The following is a 13,999-nucleotide window of genomic DNA, read 5'->3' as shown; positions in this document are numbered from 1 at the left end:
AAGTTCTCTTGAACACATTTCAGGAATTCCTCCTCCTCTTTGCCCTTTACACTGTTACCGTCCTAGTCTATATTGGGATACTCTACAGTTCTTGCATCTTTCTGTAATTTGCTTGCAAATGTTCTCCTTTATCTCCTTCTCACTATTTGGTGGCCTATGTTGTACACCCAGTAGCATAATAGTTCCTCTATTGTTCCTTAATTCTAACCAAATAGATTCTGTCATTGACCCCTCAACTACATCATCCCTTTCCAGTGCTATAATAGTTTCTTTGATCAATACTAAATCCACCCCCCACCTTTTCTTTCTTTCCCTATCTTACCTAAGTACCTGGTAGCCAGGAATATTAAGTACCCAATCCTCCCCTTCCCTGAACCAGGCCTCTGTTATTGCCACTATAGTCCCATTTGGCGACCTAAGACTGCAGCTCACCAACCTTATTTACCACGCTACGTGCATTTACGCACGGGCACTCCAATCTCATCTTAGACTGCCTCACATTTGCCCCCTGTCTGATCCGTTCTTTTTCTGAACTATTCTTTAGTCTAGTACTACTTGTCCTTCCCAGTCCCCTTTGCACCTGTTTCTTCTCTTTAATTTTTCATCCTGGTGCCTATCTCCCTGCCAAATTAGTTTAAACCTCCCCCACAGCACTAGTTAGCCTCCCCGCGAGGACATTGGTCCTAGCTCTGTTGAGGTGCAACCTGCCCATCTCGAACAGATCCGTCCTACCCCAGAACTGGTCGCAATGGCCCAGGAATCTGAAGCCCTCTCTCCTGCACCATTGCTCCAGCTTCGCATTAACCTGTCTTATCCTACTATTCCTATACCCACTAGTGCATGGCACTGGGAGTAATCCAGAGATTACTACCTTTAGGGTCCTGCTTTTTAACTTCTTCCCTAGATCCTGAAACTCTGACTGCAGGACCTTGACCCTTTTCCTTCCTATGTCATTGGTTCCCTCATGGACCATGACTTCTGGCTGTTCCCCTTCCCCCCTCTGCACCCTCCCAGTGGCAAAAGATGGGAAGTGGTGTTCCACAAGGATTGGTGCTGGGACCACTGTTATTCACCATATACATAAACGATTTTGATTCGGAAATCGGAAGTACAATTTCAAAATTTGCGGACAACACCAAATTGGGGGGTATTGTTAATGCTGAGGAGGACATTAATAAACTTGCAGAATGGGTGTGTAATTGGCAAATTAATTTCAATATAGATAAGTGTGAGGTGGTACATTTTGATAGGAATAATAAGGAGGCCATAGACTTCTTGAAAAATAAGAGTCTAAACAGGGTAGAGGAGCAGAGGGATTTAGGGGTACAGATACACAAATCACTAAAAGTAGTAATGCAGGTTAATAAGACCATTAAAATAAGCAAATCAAGCACTGGGGTTCATTTCTAGAGGGATAGAATTGAAAAGCAGAAAAGTTGTGCTCAACTTGTGCAGAACCTACGTTCGACCACACTTGGAGTACTGCAAACAGTTCTGGTCTCCACACTATAAAAAGGACATAGAGGCACTGGAGAAGGTGCAAAAAAGATTTACTTGGATGATACCAGAAATAAGAGGTTATACCTATCAGGAAAGATTGAATAGGTTGGGGCTCATCTCTCTAGAAAAGAGAAGACTGAGGGGTGACCTGATAGAGGTCTTTAAAATTATGAAAGGTTTTGATAGGGTAGACGTAGAGAAGATGTTTACACTTGCAGGAGAGACCAGAACTAGGGGCCATGAGCATAAGATAGTCACTAACAAGTCCAATAGGGGATTCAGGAGAAACTTCTTCAACCAGATTGTGGTAAGAATGTGGACCTCATTACCACAAGGAGTAGTTGAGGCGACTAGCATAGATGCATTTAAGGAGAAGCTAGATAAACACATGAGGGAGAAGGGAATAGAAGGATATGTTGATAGGGTTAGATGAAGAAGGGTGGGAGGAGGCTCACGTGGAGCGTAAACACCAGCATGGACCTGTTGTGCCGAATGGCCTATTTCTGTGCTGTATGTTCTTTGTAATTCATTGTTACAATTTATGAGTCAAGCCTTTTATACTGACATTGAGGAGGATTGAGGGGCCGGGAGATAAGCCACTCTTTGTAGAGTACCCTCTGTCCTTGCAGCCACGGTGATCATATGGCTGGTCCAGTTAAGCTTCTGGTCAATGGTGACCCCCAGGATATTACTGGTGGGGGATCTCGGTGGGGCGATTATAGATCAGGGGGTAGTAATTGGGTCTTTTCTTGTTGGAGATGGTCATTGCCCAGCATTCATGCAACACAAATGTTACTGGCCAGTTGTCAGCCTGAGCCTGGATGTTGTCCATGTCCTGCTGTAAGCTGGCATGAGTTGCTTCATTATCAAAGGAGTTGTGAACAGAGCTGAAGACTGTGGAATTGTCAGCAAATAGCCCACACTCCTGATCTTATGATTGAGGAATGATCATTGATAAAATAGCTGAAGATGTTTGGGCCAAGGACTTTGTTCTGAGAGACTCTTGTAATAACGCCCTGAGGTTACAATGATTGGCCTTTGATAAACATGACCATCTTCCAATATGTCAGGTATGACTCCAGCCACTGGAGGGTTTTCGCTTGATCCACATTGACTTTGTACTTCCAGGCCTCAGATTGTTTCAAAAGGCCAGCTTTGACTGGATATTCTTCCCCAAGAAAGCTGAGGACGGTATCCAATCACATCTGTGCATTCTAAGCATCAGCAGAATTTCCCAGCTTGCATCAGTAGGTTGAAAGTTGAAGGATGTGGCCCTCAACCTTTGAAGATTTGTGAGTTTGTTTTCTTTTTCCAAAATACTTTGAAACAAACTGAAGATTTAATTCTCAAAGCTTTACTTCAGGCAAGTCTCGCATTTAAAATATTAACAGCTGTTTCTTTTCTATAATAAGTGGCTCACAGCCAACCTCTGTGGTTTCTTTGTGGACCTTTAGATACAACAACCCAGTTATTTATTGTGAATGTATTTCTTTCTCAGTTGAAAGTTTGAAACGGATCTCAGCTCGTATTTTTTTCAAGTGATACAAACCCAACAGGAAGATGTTTAAATTATTGAGTATCTCCTGGTTGACATGGACAGGAACCAATCACAGCAAGCCCTTCCCCTGTATTTCAGTTGAAAATTTAGTTAAAAAATCTTTCTCTTCTGAACCATTTTGGGGTTTAAGAGCAATTTTTTAAATTTAAAAACTGAGAAACTGTATAAACAATGAATGTTTGAGAGTTTTGAGGTCATTTCTTTCATGGAAATTTATGTTTGTTAAACACTGTATAAGTTGTCAAACTCATTAATAGTGCACTAAATGATTTAAGGAACATAAACATGAAGCAGCTGACGATGGGGAAAGTGGCAAAGGAGTGCAGACAAGTTGGGACCAGGGCTGATGGGCAGGAAAGTGGTGGGACCTGAACCAAAAGGGCTAATTAGTTCAGATTGCATTGTTGCACACTGTCCTCCCCCATGGGGCTGCTATGCCCTGCTCTCTTAATACTGCCAGGTCCCAGGAACTCTCCCACCCACCAATACTGCAAGATACTGCCCTTCCCCCTCTGCTACCAAACCCCCCTCACCAATCCAACTAAACCCCCAAACCCAGGATCCCCTCTCAGTGGCAGCGAGTGGTGACCAAGGAAGAGGCTGGTGGGATGAGATGGGAACATGAAAGAGGGAGTTATGGCAATTACAATGAAAAGATTAGAGAGGAAAAGGTATCATGGGAAGTTTTCTAAAAAATTCCTAAGCACTGGGAAGGGGAGTCTTGGGCCTCGATATTAACCCCCCACAACGGGCGGGAGAGGGTCGGGGGCGGAGATTAAAGGCTTAAATACGGGGAATGCGTATCCAACACGCCGCACATGTGGCCACTGCCTTTTTTAGGGTGGCGGATATCTGGGCGTACAAGTGTCCTGCCACAGAGAGGCGGGATACTTAATTAACATATTTGAATTGGGCTCCCTCAATGCTCCCTTTAAAATTCACAGCCGCTGCACAGGATTCCCAAGGGTCAAGAAACCAGCAGTGAAAGGGATGCGGGAGCTGCCAGCTCCACAAGTGCCTTTCTCAGCACTCTTTGTGGACCAGGAAGAGCACGAGTGCTCTGCCGGCCCCTCGAGGAAGCCTTCGGTCTTCCCCTCCCGATCAGGGCCTCCCCCCTCCCAGCCCCGGTCACCGACCTTCCCCCCCCCCCCCAACCAAGCCCCGATCACCAACATTGCTCCTTTGCCCCTCTCCCAGTCCGGATCGCCAACCTTCCCCCCCCACTTCCGATTGCCAGGGACCATCCCTAAAGGTCCCCCGCTGCGGCCTCCTGCCATTGGTGTTCCCTCCCGGCTGTTGGCCAGGCTGTCAATGTGGCTGACTGTCGGGTGGGAAACAGATCCAAAAAATGTTAATGAGGTCCTGCCGTCAAGTTCGGCAGGACCTCCACATCCCTGACCTTGCCAGGTTCTTTGGCTATTTTTGGCCTCCTCCCCGCCTCTCTGTAAATATCAGGGCCTTGAAGGTTGGAACTATGGGGGTTTCAGGGTATGTTAATCACCCCTGCACTCTCCCTACCCTCTCCTCTAGGTCTTCTTCCTGCACCCATTCCATACAATCACCCATATTCCTCCTCTTGAGTAGCTTCATAGGCTTTCTTATCTTTCTTGCTTCTTTTACTTAATGCACCCAGTATCCTTATTTCCTTGGCTTCCCTCAGCAGTTGTCTCAATATAATAAGAACCCTTGTCAACCAGAAGTAGGACCCTACCATTGCTACCAACCCCAATTATCTCACCCAGAAACTGGGTACCAGCCCTGAATCACTTATCAGTCCTGGACACTCCAGCATTTCTGTCTGTTTCTGAACTCCTGACCACTTCTCCTCCTACTCCCACACCTATCCCCTTGACCTTGCCATCATATGAGACCTCATATAGTCTGAGCTGACAAGGCCATCTCGAGTCACAACCTGCCCTCCCTCTATTCTCACCCTCTGTTTCTGGAAAAAGCTTCCTCACCAATAGAATCCCAACTAGAATCATAGAATCATCACAGCATAGAAGACGGCCATTTGGCCCATCGAGCCCATGCCGGCTCTTTGTAAGAGCAATCCAGTTAGTCCCATTCTCCTGCTCTTTCTCCTTAGCCCTACAAATTTTTTCCCTTCAAGTATTTATCCAATTCCTTTTGGAAAGCCATGATTGAATCTGCTTCCACCAGACTTTCAGGTAGCACATTACAGATCATAACTACTCGTTGCATAAAAAAGTTTTTCCTCATGTCACCTTTGGTTCTTTTGCCAGTCACCTTAAATCTGTGTCCTCTGGTTCTCAACCCTTCCGCCAATGAGAACAGTTTCTCTTATTTACTCTATCTAAACCATTCATGATTTTGAACACTTATATCAAATCTTCTCTCAACCTTCTCTGCGCTAAGGAGAACAACCCCAGCTTCTCCAGTGTATCCACATATCTGAAGTCCCTCATCTCTGGAACCATTCTAGTAAATCTTTTCTGCACCCTCTCTAAGGCCTTCACATCCTTACTAAAGTGCAGTGCCCAGAAATGGACACAATACTCCAGTTGTGCCTGAACATAACTTCCTTGATTTTGTACTCTATGCCTCTATTTATAAAGCCCAGGATCCTGTATGCTTTTTTAACCGCTTTCTCAACTTGTCCTGCCACTTTCAAAGATATGTGCACATATATCCCCAGGTCTCTCTGTTCCTGCACCCCCTTTAAAATTGTACCATTTAGTTTATATTGCCTCTCCTCGTTCTTCCTGCCAAAATGTATCACTTCGCACTTCTCTGCATTAAATTTCATCTGCCATGTGTCCGCCCATTCCACCAGCCTGTCTATGTCCTCTTGAAGTCTATTACTATCCTCCTCACTGTTTACTACGCTTCCAAGTTTTGTGTCATCTGCAAATTTTGAAATTGTGCCCTGTGCACCCAAGTCCAAGTCATTAATATATATCAAGAAAAGCAGTGGTCATAGTACCAACCTCTGGGGAACTCCACTGTACATCTCCCTCCAGTCCGAAAAACAACCGTTCACCATTAGTCTCTGTTTCCTGTTACTTAGCCAATTTCGTATCCATGCTGCTATTGCCCCTTTTATTCCATGGGCTTCAATTTTAATGACAAGCCTATTATGGGGCACTTTATCAAATGCCTTTTGAAAGTCCATATACACCACATCAACCGCATTGACCTCATCAACCCTCTATGTTACATCATTAAAAAACTCAATCAAGTTAGTTAAACACGATTTGTCTTTAACAAATCCATGCTGGCTTTCCTTTATTAATTCACACTTGTCCAAGTGACTGTTAATTTTGTCCCAGATTATCGTTTGTAAAAGCTTGCCCACCACCGAGGTTAAACTGACTGGCACTCCTTCCCCTCTGGCCTTCCACCCATCACAACATTGCTGCTTCTGTTAACCGACTCAACAGTTCCATTACTTTTGCTTTTGACACCCTCAATCACTCTCCATATCCTGCTGTTCTACAGAGTAAAGCTCCCATCTCCATGCCCTTAAGTCCAACGGCACAGATTCAAGCACAGATTAATCTGGCGCTTAATCAACCAGCTCAATGAATACCATCTCTCCCTTTATCCACGATCATCCTCGAGAACAAGGATTATTCCAAACGTCTCTTCTCATTGACTAAGCAGCCCCGCCATCCTCACCACCAACACAAAGTTTGGAGAATCAATGGAATTAATTGTCTCAAAGGTACAGATTATCTGCACAGCAGTCTCAACTGTCATCTCCACCTCTTGCCCTAAGGCTTCTCTCCAGCCTCATCCCAGCCCTGACCAAACATTTTCCCCACACATCCCATCCCCCAGCCTTCACCAGGTTCATCTCCTTTATGAGCTAAGACTTTCCCTCGCAAATATTCAGCCACCTCTCCTTACCCCCTGCTTACTGATATTAATGGCTCTTTTTAATCAGGCACTGTTCTCCTCCCTAAAAAATATCCTCGACTCCTCTCCAATATCTAATTCCTCTCTAAGGTCCTGTGTTGTTGCTTCACTAGTTGGTGCCTCACTGCAAGGTATATTTGTTGCTGTTCATGGCAAATCCTTCTACACACCCCAGTGAACCAGGCATGGTCTCCCACCTTGATGGTGATGAAGGAATGAGGGATAAGCTAGGCCATGAGACAGATTGTGATGATATATAATTCTGCTGGTCCACAGTGCCACATGGATGCTCAATTATGGGCTGCTAAATCTGTCCTTAGTCTGTCCTACTTTGCACGGTGGTAAGTGCCATACTACACAATGGAATGTCCTAATTTTGAAGAGATTGCCTTCAACAACTGTACATTTGGGCGTCAACCTTGGCTCAGTGGTAGCATTCTTGCCTGTGAGTCAGAAGGTCATGGGTTCAAGTCCTACTCCAGAGACTTAAGCACATAATCTAGGCTGACACTTCAGTGCTGTATTGAGGGATTGCTACAATGTTGGAGATACTGTCTTATGGATGCGATGTTAAACTAAGGCCTTATCTGCCCTCTCAGAATGACATAAAAGATCCCTTGGCACTATTTCGAAGAAAGGGAGGAGAGTTCTGGCGGTGTCCTGGCAGTGTCCTGGCCAACATCACTAAAATTGGTTGTTATATGATTGCTGTTTGTGGGACCTTGCTGTGCGCATTTTGGCTGCCGCGTTTCCTACATTACAGTGACTACACTTCACTGGCTGTAAAGCACTTTGGAACGTTCTGAGGTCATGAAAGACACTATATAAATGCAAGTCTTTCTTATTTCTACCTATGCTATTGCAGACAAGCTTGTCTTCTCAAACAGCCTCCCAAACTCCTCCATACAAACATTCCAACATATCTAAAATTCTGCCAGCACCATTCTGTCCCATTCTAAATCCTGTGTGCCCATCACCCTTAACCTTACCAACCTCCAATGGCTCTCTGTCTCCAAACTGAATTGGAAGTTCTTGTCTACTGATCTCTGCATGGTTTAGCTCCCATTCTACCTCTGCAATCTCTTTCAGCCCTATGTCTCAGCCTACACCTTAGTCAAATCCGTCCCCTATTGGAGCTGAGAAGCTCCTCTTTGGCGTATTCAGAATATGTACCTTAATCAGTTAGTAAAAAATATTTGATTTGGTCAGTTTTATTGTTTTCACAAGGCCCCTGGGAAAAAGAAAAATGTAAGTGTACAGCATTCATGTGGTGACCTCTTCTGGAGAACTGTTGAAATCTGTACTATATGGGTCTTCAGTTTTTACATATTTAGGGTTTACCCTAAAGAAAAAATATGAATTAAGTTAACTTGTAATTAGGTGAGTCTTTTAGACAAGACTACTTTAAAAGTATTCCAATGTCTTTGTGTCATTACTCAAAAGAGCAAATATAAGTCCTTTTTACATTTATATAGCATCTTATCACATCTGAGCACTTCACCCAAATGATTTCTATTTTAAAAAGTAAAACAAGATACACAAGTATAACTGATGATAGTATCAGATTTTTTTTTAAAAACAGCAATCCCAGTATTGATAACCAAATAGGTGTCACACTCCAGATTTTATAAATTACATTCAGATTTTGTGAATTGGCTTGTTACTAGTAATGTAAACTTTTGAGTTCATTTCTGTGCTTGTGTAATATTTTAATTTGCTGTCACTCAGACAAAATTTATCCAGTAATTTAAGGCAACATATAAGCATCAAACAGTCCATTTCAGGAACTATAAAATTATGTACCTGGAATAGAGAGAACATTTTGCAGAATTATTTAGCAATTTATCAAGATTATCTTTTCAAAAATCAAACCCAGTTCATACAAGTGTTGCATTTTACCTTAAATACAACACATTGGAAGGAATGCTTTGGATTATTCGATATAAGTATTTTAACCTTTTTGTGTCATAAAAACCTCTTCAAAAACCTTTAACTTGCATCAAATTAAAACATTGTATTAATAAATGGTTTGGGCCATAAAACTCACATGTAAAATAACTTCAGCCTTCAACACTTCTACATTTTCTGCACAAACCTTTCAATAAAACAAAATAATTTATAATATAATGTTAATAGCAGTCCAATGAACCTTTACATTTTTGGTGTTTGTTTTATTTAGGTCATGGGTCACTGGTCCAATTTATGACTTTCAGGTACTTGCTTCAATGCAATGTACTCCTTCAATGTTCCAAACTTTAGGATTTATCAGAAAAATAATTAAACTTAACTTTTCTGCTTGAGTGAAGACAAACTTGGGACATTCAATCCACAGTAGGTAAGTGAAATTTCAAGCCTTGATTAGCACACAGTTAAGCATCCTTGAAATTCATATCTTGTATCCATTTCGTGATAGTATATCATTGATTACTACTTATTAATGGTACTGTTTGATAAGCATAAAAAACTATGTTTCATGTGATCTGTAGGGTTTTCTCTTTTATTGGACCCAAAATGTCAAGAATCAACCGAGACTTTATAACTTTATAATTTTCTAATTTTATTGATATTCAGGCACAACAGTTTTTCCAGATAACTATGTCATACAACCTTATTCTGGGGAGCACAACTCAAAGTAAAGGGAGATCAGGTCTTTGTACTAGGAGAGTTGAGGGGCTAGTTCTCATTCGAGATAAAATCATAGAATAATACAGCACAGAAAGAGGCCATTCAGCACATCGTCTCTGAAAGAGCTACCAATTAGTCCCACTCCCCTGCTTTTGCCGCATAGCCCTGCAAATGTTTCCTTTTTAAGTTTATATCCAATTCCCTTTTCAAAGTGATTATTGAATCTGCTTCCACCACCCTGTCAGGCAATGCATTCCAAATCATAACAGCTCACTGAGTAAAAAAAAATTCTCATCTCCTCCCTAGCTTTTTTGCCAATTATCTTAAATCTGTGTCCTCTGATTACCGACCCTCCTGCCAGTGGAAACCGTTTATCCCTATCTACCCTATCAAAACCCCTCATAATTTTGAATACCTATATTAAATCTCCCCTTAACCTTCTTTGTTCTAAGGCGAACAATCCCAGCTTCTCTAATCTCTCTACATAACTGAATTCCCTCATCCTTGGTACCATTCTAGTAAATCCCTTCTGCACCCTCTCCAAGGCCTTGACATCCTTTCTAAAATGTGGTGCCCAGAATGGGACACAATACTCTAGCTGAGGTCTAACCAATCATTTTTAAAGGTTTACCATAACTTCCTTTTTGTACTCTATGCCTCTATTAATAAACCCAAGGATCCTTGGGTTTAACAGCCTCAATGACTTGTCCTGGCACCTTCAAACATTTGTGCATGTGAACCCCAGGTCTCTCTGTTCCTCCATCCCCTTTAGAATTTCACCATTTAGTTTATACTGCCTCTCCTAATTTTTCCTTCCAAAATGCATCACTTCACACATCTCTGCATTAAATTTCATCTGCCATGTGTCTGCCCATTTAACTAGTCTATGTTCTCCTGAAATCTGCTACTATCCTCCTCACTATTTACTATGTTTCCAAGCTTTGTGTCATCTGCAAACTTTGAAATTATGCCCCCTATACTCAAGTCCAGGTCATTAATATACATCAAAAAGAGCAGTGGTCCTAATACTGACCCCTGGGGAACACCACTGTATACTTCCCTCTAGTCTGAAAAACAACCAGTCACCACTACTCTCTGCTTTCTGTCCCTTAGCCAATTTTGTATCCACACTGCCACTGCCCCTTTAATCCCATGGGCTTCAATTTTGCTAACAAGTCTATTATGTGGCGTTTTATGAAATGCCTTTTGAAAGTCCATATGCACAAAGTCAACTGCACTACCTTCATCAACCCTCTCTGTTATTTCATCAAACTGCTCATTCAAGTTAGTCAGATACAATTTCCATGCTGGCTGTCATTTATTAACCCATGTTCTTCAAAGTGTCAATTAATTTTGTCTCGGATTATTGTCTCTAGAAGTTTCCCACCACCGATGTTAGGCTAACTGGCCTGTAGTTACCCGGTTTATCTCTCTCCCCTTTTTTGAGCAGGGGTGTAACATCTGCAACCCTCCAGTCCTCTGGTACCACTCCCATCTCAAAGGAGGATTGGAAGATTATGAACAGAGCCTCTGCTATTTCCACCCTTACTTACCTCAGCAACCTAGGATGCATCCCATCTGAACTGGCTGACTTTTCTACCTTTTTTTATTATTCGTTCATGGGATGTGGGCGTCGCTGGCACGGCCAGCGTTTATTGCCCATCCCTAATTGCCCTTGAGAAGGTGGTGGTGAGCCACCTTCTTGAACCGCTGCAGTCCGTGTGGTGAAGGTTCTCCCACAGTGCTGTTAGGTAGGATTTTGACCTAGCATTGATGGAAATATATCGCCGTTCCTTCAAGTCGGGATGGTGTGTGAGCACTGCCAACCCTTTTAGTACCTCCTCTTTATCTATTTTTATCCCATCCAATTCCTCTACCCCCTCCTCCTTTACTGTAACATTGTCAGCATCCTCGTCTTCAGTGAATACAGATGCAGAGTATTCATTTAGTAAATCAGCTATGTCCTCTGCCTCCACAAGCTTTCCTTTTCGGTCCTAAAGCAGCCCCACCTTTCCTTTGCCTACCCTTTTACTCATTATATTTTTTAAAAAGACTTTAGTGCTTCCTTTAATGTTACCCGTTAATCTTTTCATACATTCTTTGCCAATCTTATTTCCTTATTCAGTTCTCTGCACTCTGTGCATTCAGCTTGATTCTCGACTGTATTACGAACCTGCCATTCATCATAAGCCGCCTTTTTCTGTTTCATTTTAACCCCTATTTCTTTAGTCATCCAGGGAACTCTAGCTCTGGATGCCCTTTGTTTCCCCCTCATTGGAATGAGTCTATTCTGTACCCAAATTATCTCCTCTTTGAATGCCTCCCAAATGCTGCTTGTGGTCTCCTGAAAATCACTTGGTCTGGGTGTTTTATACCCTTTATCCTTCCTCATGTCAGTTGCTGGGCAGAATAACCATAAATGGACTTGGTTTTACTTTCTCCAGCTGTCTGCAGCCCTTATCTTTTCCTTTGTCCTTGTCTCTTTTTGCAATGGCAAACAAGTTTGAACCTGATGAATTTAGCAGTCAGCAGTTAGTCTGCCACATTTTCTCTCTCAAGGCAGCTTGAGCTGTGAACAGGTCCATGATGCTTTTCAAACTTAGTCAGGCTAACAATTATGGCCTCGAGGCCTTTGCTTAATTGGTTCTCAGTTGATCTCGATGCTTTTGTCCCCGTTTTCGGGAGCCAGATCAGGGTTCTGAGGAAAGGTTATCGAGCTGAAACATGAAATCCGTTTCTCTCTTCATAGATGCTGCATGAGTGTTTCCAGCATTTTTAGTTTTTAGTTCATTTACACTACAAGTTCAGTGTTTGTGCAGAACAGTTGTAATTGTGTTCTTAAAACAAATATTTTGAGACTGCCCAAAGATATTTTTAATGAGCCGTATCCCAGTATCTCCTAGCTCATTGGTAAAGTTAAATTTAAAGTTACCTGCATTTCATTTTTCAAGATTTTGAGTTATCAGCCAACATCCTGGATATTAGGATGATGGCATTACTCAGCAGCCCTGTGTCATTTTAAGTGCTGCACTGCTTCAAATAAATCCATGGAATAACAGCAGTGTGCAACATTAGTGGATTAGAAACTGATAGAAAGAGACCAACCTATTGCTAGGGGACTGATGATACTATGAGTTGACATTTTCTAAATTCCTTCAAGTACTGTACAGCATGCTGTTCTGTGCCAATGAAAAGTGGAGGGAATCTGCAGCACAGCATCATCACCTGCTGATCTTGAGTCGCTCAAAATCGATCTGACATTGGCACCAAAGCACACCTAATGGACCAAAAGCCCAGTTCGAGGACAGTAAAGTGAAAGATGTATTGAATTGGAAAGTTTAAAGAAATAGGAAAAAAACACACAGCTTTTTGCATAACTCACCCTAAAGACAGCAATTAGTTCTGTTCCTACTTGCCTTCCAAATAGCTGCCATCAGCTTAGGTCAGAAAATCAATCATTTCTGCTACTGAACAAAAACTTGCATTTATATAGCGCCTTTAATGTAAACAAAATGTCCCAAGGTACTATGGATACTGAGACAAAGAAGAAGATATTAAGAGAGATGACAAAGTTTGGTCAAAGAGGTGGGTATTAAGGAGGAGAGGATGGAGAGGTTTAGAGAAGGAATTCCAGAGCATAGGGCATAGATGGCTATGGTGGGGTGATGCATAAAGGGCCACAGTCATTGGAATGGAGAGTTTGCGGGGGGGGAGGGAAAGAGGGGGGAGAAAGAGGAGAAAAAGGTGCAGGGCTGCAGGAGGTTATAGAGAAAGGGAGGGTGAGACCATTAAGAAATTTAAACTCAAGGATGAGAATTTTAAATTAGAGGTGTTAGGGGACCAGGAGCTGATATACAACAACAACTTGCATTTGTATAGTGTCTTTAACAGCGTAAAATATCCCAAGGTGCTTCATGAGCGTTATCAAACAAAATTTGACACCGAGCCACATAAGGAGATATTAGGACAGGTAACCAAAAGCTTGGTCAAAGAGATAGATTTTAAGACGAGTCTTAGAGGAGACACACAGAAATTTAGGGCGAGAATTCCAGAGCCAAGGGTCTAGGCACGGCCACCAATGGTGGAGCGATTAAAAACGGATATGTGCAAGAGGCCAACTACTGTAATTTGGGATGGCCGTTTATGTTATCAAGCAATGTAGGTCAGTAAGGACAGGGTTGATGGGTGAGTAGGGCTTGATGCGATAGGATATGGGCAGAAGAGTTTTGGATGAGCTGAAGCTTAGAGCGTGGGAGGCTGGCCAGGAGAGCATCGGAATAGTTGCGTCTGGAGATGACAAAGGCAAGGATGAGGGTTTCAAAGGCAGATGGGCTGAGGCAGGCAATCTTAGTGATAGAGAGTGCATGTAGTTGGAAGCTCAGCTCAGAGTTGAATAGGACACAGAGATTGCATTCTGGTTCAGCCCCAGACAAT

The sequence above is a fragment of the Heptranchias perlo genome, chromosome 4 (genome assembly GCF_035084215.1).
Source record: "Heptranchias perlo isolate sHepPer1 chromosome 4, sHepPer1.hap1, whole genome shotgun sequence".
Lineage (NCBI taxonomy): Eukaryota > Metazoa > Chordata > Chondrichthyes > Hexanchiformes > Hexanchidae > Heptranchias > Heptranchias perlo.
Note: the sequence above shows the minus strand (reverse complement) of the source record.